Source organism: Pteropus medius, unplaced genomic scaffold, assembly GCF_902729225.1.
Source record: "Pteropus medius unplaced genomic scaffold, Ma_sr-lr_union100, whole genome shotgun sequence".
NCBI classification, from domain to species: Eukaryota; Metazoa; Chordata; class Mammalia; order Chiroptera; family Pteropodidae; genus Pteropus; species Pteropus medius.
In genome coordinates this window covers 57587908-57596797 of record NW_024349800.1, presented here as the reverse complement: position 1 = coordinate 57596797, position 8890 = coordinate 57587908, and the positions used below count along the sequence as shown (strand labels likewise).

At 50.4% G+C, this 8890-nt stretch overlaps 1 long non-coding RNA gene across 1 annotated transcript; it reads right to left on the bottom strand.

The window, feature by feature from the left end:
- Positions 1–3147: 3147 nt before the first annotated feature.
- On the bottom strand, positions 3148–7632 carry LOC120621945 (uncharacterized). Its single transcript, XR_005658355.1, has 3 exons — positions 7291–7632; positions 4426–5336; positions 3148–3748 (listed from the first exon to the last, which is right to left on the bottom strand). It is a non-coding gene; the product is annotated as an uncharacterized LOC120621945 (long non-coding RNA).
- Positions 7633–8890: the final 1258 nt, after the last annotated feature.

The window sequence follows — 8890 nt, the reverse complement described above, 5'->3', positions numbered from 1 at the left end:
AGCCCTGAGTCAGACTTAGGCAGATACAGCTGATGGCGAAGGCCAGGACGCAAGTGCCCACAAGGTCAGGACCAGTCGTTTTCCGTTTGCATTATGGGGGCCGGTTCTGTCTCCCACCGAGACTTATGGATAGTTAACATAGTCTGAGAGAGGGTTCAGATCTTTTTGGCCAAAGAGAATGACAAAATGTCTGCCCAGCATCATTACTGGGCACATGGTATATGTGAGGCCTGACCTGGGGGTCCCGAAGCAGAAGAAAGTGCTGTCGTGTAAAGAGGCTCAGCTTTGGGGGCCAGTACCCGATTCCTAAACCCAGATCACCCCTGAATGGACTCTCAAACGCCTCAGCAAGGTAGACAGGAACGGGCCTATTAGATGACTGAGCGGAGGCCCAGTGAGTGGCAGGGACCTGCTGAAGGTTACGGAGGTCACGAATGCAAAATCTTGTGCTGGGAATTCGGTTTCTAACCCACAGCTCTCTGAGCACACGGAGCCCACAGCATAGGGAGAAAGGGGCCCTTCTCAGGACCAGCTCTGCCTATTCGACATGTGATCTGGGCTGGGGAGGCAGGCGTGGGGAACGAGCCTCGGATCAGATCAGAGACTCAGGGCGGGAGAGTGTTCTGTGGGTTATTGTGCCTGATCTGAATCTGCCTCTTGTCTGCGCCGCCCCCGCCCCCCCCCCCAGGAGGGGGAGTGTGGGAGTGCGGAGCGCTGGGAGCAGGATCCAAGAATGCCCATTCTTCCCGGAGGGCGGGCAGCTATTGCTTCTCGTGCGTCGGTTGGGCTCCGTGGGCTTTTTGGAGTACATTTCTCCGAGGCCATGGCTGGCGGCATCTTTGGCATGGTGAGGCCTCAGTCGACTTTGAGTTCAAACCACAGAGTCTCTGCCCCAGAGCACATGGGCAGGGCCACAGGCTGGGCCTCACTTGTAGCCTGGCCTATGCTACTGAGGTCACCCGAATGCAGCAGGAATACCCCAGCCCTGAACCTTGGGTCCCGCCAAAGGAGTGGCCGTTCCATGCTCCCACAGCCCTAGCATGACTTACCTTGTCCACTTACCTGCCTGAACCATAAAGAAACTCCTGTGGCAACTTGGACTGTGAGCCTGGAGAGGCCTTCTGGTCCTGGGCTAAGAGCACTGAATTTGGAGTCACATGGCCCCCAAACCAGCTCCAGATCTGCTGCAGAGTAAGCGCACAGCCCCGAGCAAGTCGCTTAACTGCATTAAGCCTCAATTTCCCTCCCCTCGAATGGGATAATAATATTATGATGAATGATAGAGCTTGTAGGTAGGAAAGCTTAACAACGTATGGTAACTACTAGGTCCCTAACGAATATCCGTGGAAGGCGTGAAGGATGGAATGATGGAGTGGATGAACTTCGAGCTACCGTGAGTTCCAGGAAGGATGTGTGTGGGCTCCATCAGAGTTGAGTTCAGTTCCTAGCTGGGGAGCTTTGTCGAGGCTCCCTAGCTTTGTGAGCCCCAGTTTCTCTTATCTGTGAGATGGAGATAGTGATGCCGACCTCTGTGGAGATCAGAGGTCTAGGTCATTGAAGAAACTGGAAGGAATATGAGGACAAGAGCTCCAGTTGTGGGGACCAGATAGCATCAGCTGTATCTGCCAACTTGTCCCCTGTTGGATGCCATTGTCCCTGGAGGCTTGCAGAGCAGTCTCGGGGAGGGCACAGAAGAGGGACAAGTGGCAGGCTCTCCTCCATGAGGACGAAAGTCAGATTTGGTCAGCGAGGGGGTGGGGACAAGCCAGTAGGGCTGAAGTCCCCTGAGTCTCCTACTTGTAGTGTGACCCCGGGCAAGTGGCTGCCATTTTCTGGCTTTGGCATACTCCCATCTGTAAAACGAGGGGTTTGTGTAGATGATTTTAAGAACTCTTCCATCTTTGGTGTTTAAACATTCTCTAAATGTATTAATTTCAGAACTCCTGGCAGGATTTCCAGGGGCCAAATTTCTTACCAGGTCACTTTTGAAATAATGACTAGGGAGCTCGTTACTGCTCTCTGCCCACACAGGCGACTCCGGGGTGGGGGTGGGGGGAGGGGGGCACATTTTCTGCACTTGTGCACATGCCAATTTTCCAACATCTCATGTTCTCAAGTAATAATAACTGTTATTTCTAGACGGTTCACTCACAAAGGTCTCTGTGTGCCAAGGTGCCTGGGGCTGGGGGCTGGGCACACAGATTTGGCAGTCTCCTCCCTGTGGAATGTGTCTACACCTGCAAGACAATTAACCAAATAATTTAAGTAAAAATCCCACCACTTTACACCTGAAATAAGCTAATAATTGAGAAGGAAAAAAATCTGTGGGAGTTTTTCTGACATTAACTATCTGAATAATTGCATCAGATATTCACTTAGCATATTTAGAAGTAGCCGCAGTAAAGTGAGCGTTTCCCCAAAAACAAGGTACGGGGTTTCTAAATCTTCCCTTTTCGGGCCAAGGATTCTTTAAAAATCAGAGTGTCGGGAAGAGCTTGTTCTTTGCGTTCAGGAAAACATAGGCTTGGATTCCGGATCCGTCATTACCGAGTCATTTCGTCTCCACATCCTTCATCAGGCTAAATCAGCTAGTGCACATCCAGGAGTGAGCTGTGCCCTCAGGTGGTCTGGAGGTGCCCCCACCGCCGCCACGAGTCATTATCGTGTGGAGAGGCCAGCTCTCTCTTACAACCCACTCTCTCTTAGTGTCATCCTGTGTCATGGCCTACACCCTTGCAAGAGTCTCTCCATTTGCCTAAAATATTTTTGTACCCTTGGCAGCCTAAAAAACTGTTCCTCATTCTCTAAGACCTTTAGGTATTTCTCTCTGTGTGAAGCTTTCCCTGTCCCCAACCTACCTTCATACCTAGTCTGAGCTAAGCAGGCCCTTATTTCCCTCTGTATCCACACAGGGCTGAGGACAAGGTGGCTTCTCAGCTTATACATGGCTGAGTAAGTTCATAAATTGGAACCTCCCGTTACAGAAATACGTAGATCTAAGTAAATGTGAAGAGATGAGGATCCTCTTACTGGATATCTTGGTGCTCACAGCAGGACTGGTGTAGGGAATATATTTGAGGAATTTTTGTTGAAACAACCAACGAAACAATCAATGTATGAGTGAACTGGAGACTTTTTATAATTAGGTCAGAGGTAATAGAAAGTGTCTCATTCCTTAAAAGTTTATTGTACATAGAGGGTATCAAGGAAAAGGGGTCACACATGGTTCTTGCCATCATAGAATTTACATCGATGGGGAAATAAAGTCATTATACAAGAAACTACAATAAGATTGACAAGACAAGATGACATGGGGACAGACACAGGGGAATCAAGCTGGTCTAAGTGTCTGGGAAGCCCTCCGACAATAAGTGGCTCTTAAGCTAAGAGAATAAATTAGTATGAGAAAAAAAAACTAGTTCTAAGAGAATAAATCTCTTAAGTATGAGAATAAACTAACCGCGTGGAGGGGTAGAGATGAAATTTTAGTAGCAAGAAGTAAATGCAAAGACTCAGTCAGAGGAGGGGAGAGGGTAGTTGAGCTGAGATGAGTAGGTGAGTAAGGGACGTGTCGTGAAGGACCGTAGAAGCTGGAATAAGGAGCCTGGGCTTTTGTCAAGAGGAATGAGAAGCCATCTGAGGATTTGAAGGCTGTGGCAGGCTTTTAAAACTTAATCTAGCTGCGGCATGGAGAATGAATTGGAAGAAGGCCGTCCAACAGAAACGCATCCACTGGAAGAGGGTGGTTCTGAAGACAAAGACGAAATGTAGAAAGTATGCGTGGTTAAAATGATCACTGAGATGCCATTTATCACCAAATACATTGTTCAGAATTTACGGTCCCTGCAACCCTGTTCCTTGCTTCCAGAAGCTCACACTGTGACTGGGGAAGACCCCATTCACACAGATAGCTTTCACCTGGGCTAGGAAGAGTTCCCATAACCCCATGGGAGGAGGAGTTCCCGTTACCCTGAGGGAGGGAAGGATGAAAGGAAGAGAGTGAGCTGTGAGCCCGACTGGTTTTTCTGACCCGAGCCCCCAGCTAGAAGATGCATAAGTCAGCCCTGGTCACTGGAGCCCTCCAGGCTTGTGTGTCTCAGCTAGGAAGATGGGAAGATGGCTGGACTGGCAGTCAGGGGACCTTGATGTGTCATATCGGATGTGTCACCCCATCTCTCCGAACCTTGGTCCCCACCTCTGTAAAGTGGGGCTGCTGATATCTTTGTGTTAGGACCGTTATTGGGATGCGAGGGAAGGACTGAGCTCAGATCCTGACACACAGTAGGTGCTCTGCGCATGGTCACCGCTCCCTCTCAATCTCTTGCGTCCTGGTGTGGAGCCACTTAGACTGAGCAAAATCGGTATCTACAGTCCATTCCCAGGTGACCTGCTGTAACCCCCCCTACCCTGGGCAGGTTGACTGACCTGTGACCCTGAGGTGTTGACAGGATCTCTGACCTCTGGAAAGGAGCGGGTCACTTTACCGAGTTTATGCAAATAGATAAAGAACAAAGTGGCCCATAAATCAGGGCAACAGGAAAAACAAATAATTCTTTCCCCCCTTGGGAAATGAGCAGCAGGGATGTGGGTGGGTGGGGGAGGGGAAAGCTGTCCAGGCCAGTTCCCTCAGGGGTTTCCCCTGTGCCACAGACCGCCCCACCCTTCCCCACTTGGCAAGGGGAAGGGGCAGCAAGGTGCAGGCAGAGGCAGGGGACTCTGGTCTCACCCTGGCAGTGTCCATTTTCTCGACAACCTAACCAGACCTCTAGGCGTCTTCCTAGAACCTGCCCACTGAGAAATGAGTGGCCTGGGGTTTGGGGAGAGACGATCTCTGTTCTCCATGGGCATTATTCGTTATTCCACGTTTCGATGGAAAGGAATGAAATGAGTCTCACGAAGCCTCACCTGGAATGTCCCGACCTGACCAAACCACTAGCCGTGTGATCATAAACCAGCTGTCCCCTGCCCCGATCACAGCGTCCCCACCTGTAGAATGGGAGGTGAATTCCCGTCCTGCCTGCTTTTCCGGTGTATGGTGCAATCTACAGGGACAACCTCTCCTGTCCTGGAGGCTGAGGGTTCGGTGTCCTGGGAAAGACACTGATTCTGAAGCGAGCTATCCAGTTCAAACCCTGGCTCATGTTTTTGAGCTAGGTGGCCCCATTTCATTTCCGGTTCTGTTTATTATTTTATTGTTGTTGTCGTCGTCGTTGTTATTATTATTATTATTTTGCTGCTGTAGCCCCTGGAGCCTAGCACAGAACTTGATAGGTAGTAGGCACTTCATACGTTTTTCTGTATGAACGAATCGATGAATGGATGGATGGCCCTTGGATCTAGATACAAGCAGAGAAAAAAAAAAAACAGAGAATTGCTTTTCAAAATGAGGATGAAAAACACAGGTTTCCGGCTGTCCCGTGCTGACTGATGAGGTGTGCTGCCTCACGTGCGAAGCAGGACCCAGGGTTGGACACTTCGGCGGGAAAAAGGCAGGGAAAGTGTAGCAAGACTTCAAAGCGCTTGCAGCTTCTCTTGGGCTGTGTCTACACACGTGAGGCTCAGAAGTGAGGCAATTAATCAGGTAATTCCAGCCCCCTTCCACCCAATGGCCTCAATTATCTGGCTATTTGAAAACTAGCCGTTTTATGGGTAATGAGTGTTAATAGGCGATTGTCCGGAAACCTCTCTCCCCCAGTTTGCTGTTTTGCATTCTAGAGGCCCAGGGCAGCAAGAAGGGGTCAGCTCAGCTTCTTTGAGACTTACTCTCTGCATCTGTGACAAGGGGCCAAGATGGCCTTCTTCCTCGAGCTGCTGTCAGGATTAAAGAGCGGTAAAGTGGCCGCAGGGAACAGGGTCACTTGGAGATTCACATTCCTGTCTCTCTCCGCCAGCCTCAAGCTTGACCCCGCTGCTACCTGCCCGCCAGGCCACCGTCTATCCGGTTCTGCACGCTCTCCCCCCGGCAACCAGAGACCTTCGAGAAGGGGCATTGCTCCCCACCCTCCCTGCTGCTGCCCCAGAGCAGGGCTTGCCCGCGAGAATCTCTGAGCCAGCGGGGAAAGAAGAAGGAGGAGGAGAGGGAGGGAGAGACGCACATCTCTCCAGCTACTATATTGCGTGCTGAGTATTGTGCTGGGTTCTTTAAAATGCCTTTTTATTTAATCCTCAGGACTACCCCGCCTGAGCCAATATCAGCACCTTCACTTGGCACAATCCACAAGTTCATGGACAGGTGCCGAGCAGGAACTAGACGCCGAGGTCTGTCTCAGATCTGTCCCGATGTCTCTGAGCCTGTTTTCCCCGCTGAGCAGCGGAGGGAGGTCATGTGTCCACCACCCCCTCGGGCCAGCCTCAGAGAGGGCCTCCCAGAGAGATGGAACTGTTTTAGGGTGCTGCATAGGACACCTGGGGTGAAAGGTGCGTGGTGACAACCACCCCTCAGGTCTGATAAGAGAGGACTTTATGTCTGCAAAGAGCTCCCAGGTGTTATTTCCTTCCAGCTTCGCAGGAGCAGGGTAGGTTGGACAAGGCCGCCAATAGGACTGAAGGTGACAGAGTGAAGGGACGTTACGCAGTATACCGTGACAGGGACCTGGCTCTCTTGAGCCCAGCAGTTCCCATCCAAGGCTGTGACTGCAGACCTTCCCACTTACCAGTCCCTGGGGAGGGGAGTCTTCTTTTTGTCTCCCAGTCAGGTAAGGCTTGAAGCGACAACCGTGGACCTCAAAAGTCCCAATTGGCTTCTGATCTGCGAGACCCTAGGAGACGGAGGTCTCTCTCTGGGTCTTGATGCCACCCGTAAAGGAAGAAGATGGGTACGCACTGCCTCAGCCCTGTCACCCTGACCGCTTGCTCACGCGGCAGCTGGATACAAGCGTCATAACGTTAAATCATTAACGCTTTCAACACCCCTCCCCAGGGCGGCCCAGGCCAGCCTAACTCCGCGGAGGACGGTGTGGGTGTCCGCAGCACTGCAGGTTGGGCACAGAGAAGCAGCTGGGGTGAGGCCAGAGAGCAGGAACGGCGGCGGTGGCAGAATGGAATGATGATGATACATGGCAGCCAGTGTTCCATGCACATTACTGGACGTGACGTCCACTCCATGACAGGCCTGGACCTCCCTGCGAGTCCCCCTCCACACTCTCTGCCTGCGCCCGCCTGAGGTTCCAGCCCTGCTGCCGCAGCCACCACATGGTCCCCCAAGCCCTCTGACTGGAGCCCCCAGGGTGGATGCCAGGCCCCTGAGGTAGCCGGGTCCCCTGCAGGCCGAGCTGCCCACTGCCCTCTCACCTCGACCTGAGTCCATCACGCCTTCTATGTGTCTCTTTCAAAGCCCTCACATTGATTCCTCTGGCCCAAGTCCTCTCTGGCTTTGGAAGTTTGATTCTGAACAAGGATTCAGACTCGGATTCCCGAGGGGTGCCCAGGTCCATCGCATGCCTGTAATTCTCGCATCCCTTCTTGGGTGAGTGGCCTCCCCAGTGTCCTTCCAAAGGGACAACTCGAGATTCCAGTCAGTGCCAGCGTGAACGCGGGAAGGCGGGAACCGCTGGCTCACGGTGGACTGCGCAATTAAGAGCGTGGCGGGACTAGGGACTTTTCTCCAGAAGAAACAAGTGCAAACATGTCATCACATACAACCTACCCTTGAGTCTTTGAACACAAAACTCACGCAGCGTCAGAGGGGAGAATGTCAATGTTCCCTTTCTGTGTGTTGACATTGCAGATAATGTCATTTCATCATACGCCTCATTCTTTCGGCCTTTCCGAGGCCACCTGCCCTCTCCCTCTGGGACAGCTGGTGGCCTGTGGTGCCCGTGTCAGCTCAGTGTTGCCCAACCCTACTGGCCAATTATTTAATTTTCTGACCTGAGTAAACAACATAGGGAAAGAGGCAGCCTAATCCCCTTAGGTCGGCTCTCTGGCCAGAAAGCTTATCGTGAATTATGCTGGCGAGGGCATAGGGCTGGAGGGAAGCCGCATATTGGCTTGCCCCACTTAGTAAAAACTGTTGATCTGTGTGATTTTTTTTTTTTAATGGTAAAATATATATAACATAAAATTCAGCATTTCAACTATATTTAAGTAAATAAGGCCACGACATTAAGTAAATTCACGTTTTTGTGCAACCATCACCATCATCTCTGTCCAGAACTTCCCCGTCACCCTAAACTGAAATTCTGAACCCATCAAACAGTGACATCCCATTCCCAGCCCCCCAGTAATGTCTGTGCTACGTTCTGTCTCCATGAATTTGACTGCCTCATATAGGTGGAATCATATCATATTTGCCATGTTCTGTCTGGCTTAATGAAGGCTCAGCATAATGTCTTCAAAGTTCATTCCTTTTCAAGGTTGAGTGAATATTCCATTGTATGTATATATCACATTTTGTTTATTACCAACATATTTTTACCAACACATTTTTACCACCCACTATTTGTCTGGCTCTGTTCTAGGCACTTTGGTGTATGGGTCAGGAGGCTAATAAGATTAGCAGCTTTTATTCAGGCACGGAGCCTAGACATTGGCGAAATAATTGATGAGTAAATCGGCGTGCTACCAAATGATGGTGGCCATTTGGTTAGTGGGAGGAGATATTTTCCAAGGACTGGTCTAATCAGAGATTGGGGAAGTGACCTGAACTATGCAGAGTTTTCTGTGTCTCTATTGATTCTCCCTTTGGAATTTTTTTTTTTTTGGTATTTTTGTACTTGAGCAGGCCGAGAGAATGGCGAGTTAATTGTGATGTGTCCATTTCCCCTCTATTTCTCAACGGTTTCATTATTGGCTATTTTAAACCATGCTGTTGATGCCTAAATTTCACCGTAACTCTTCTTATTATTTGCTACTTACATATTTTTTTTTCTCTCTACCATGCCAAATGTCT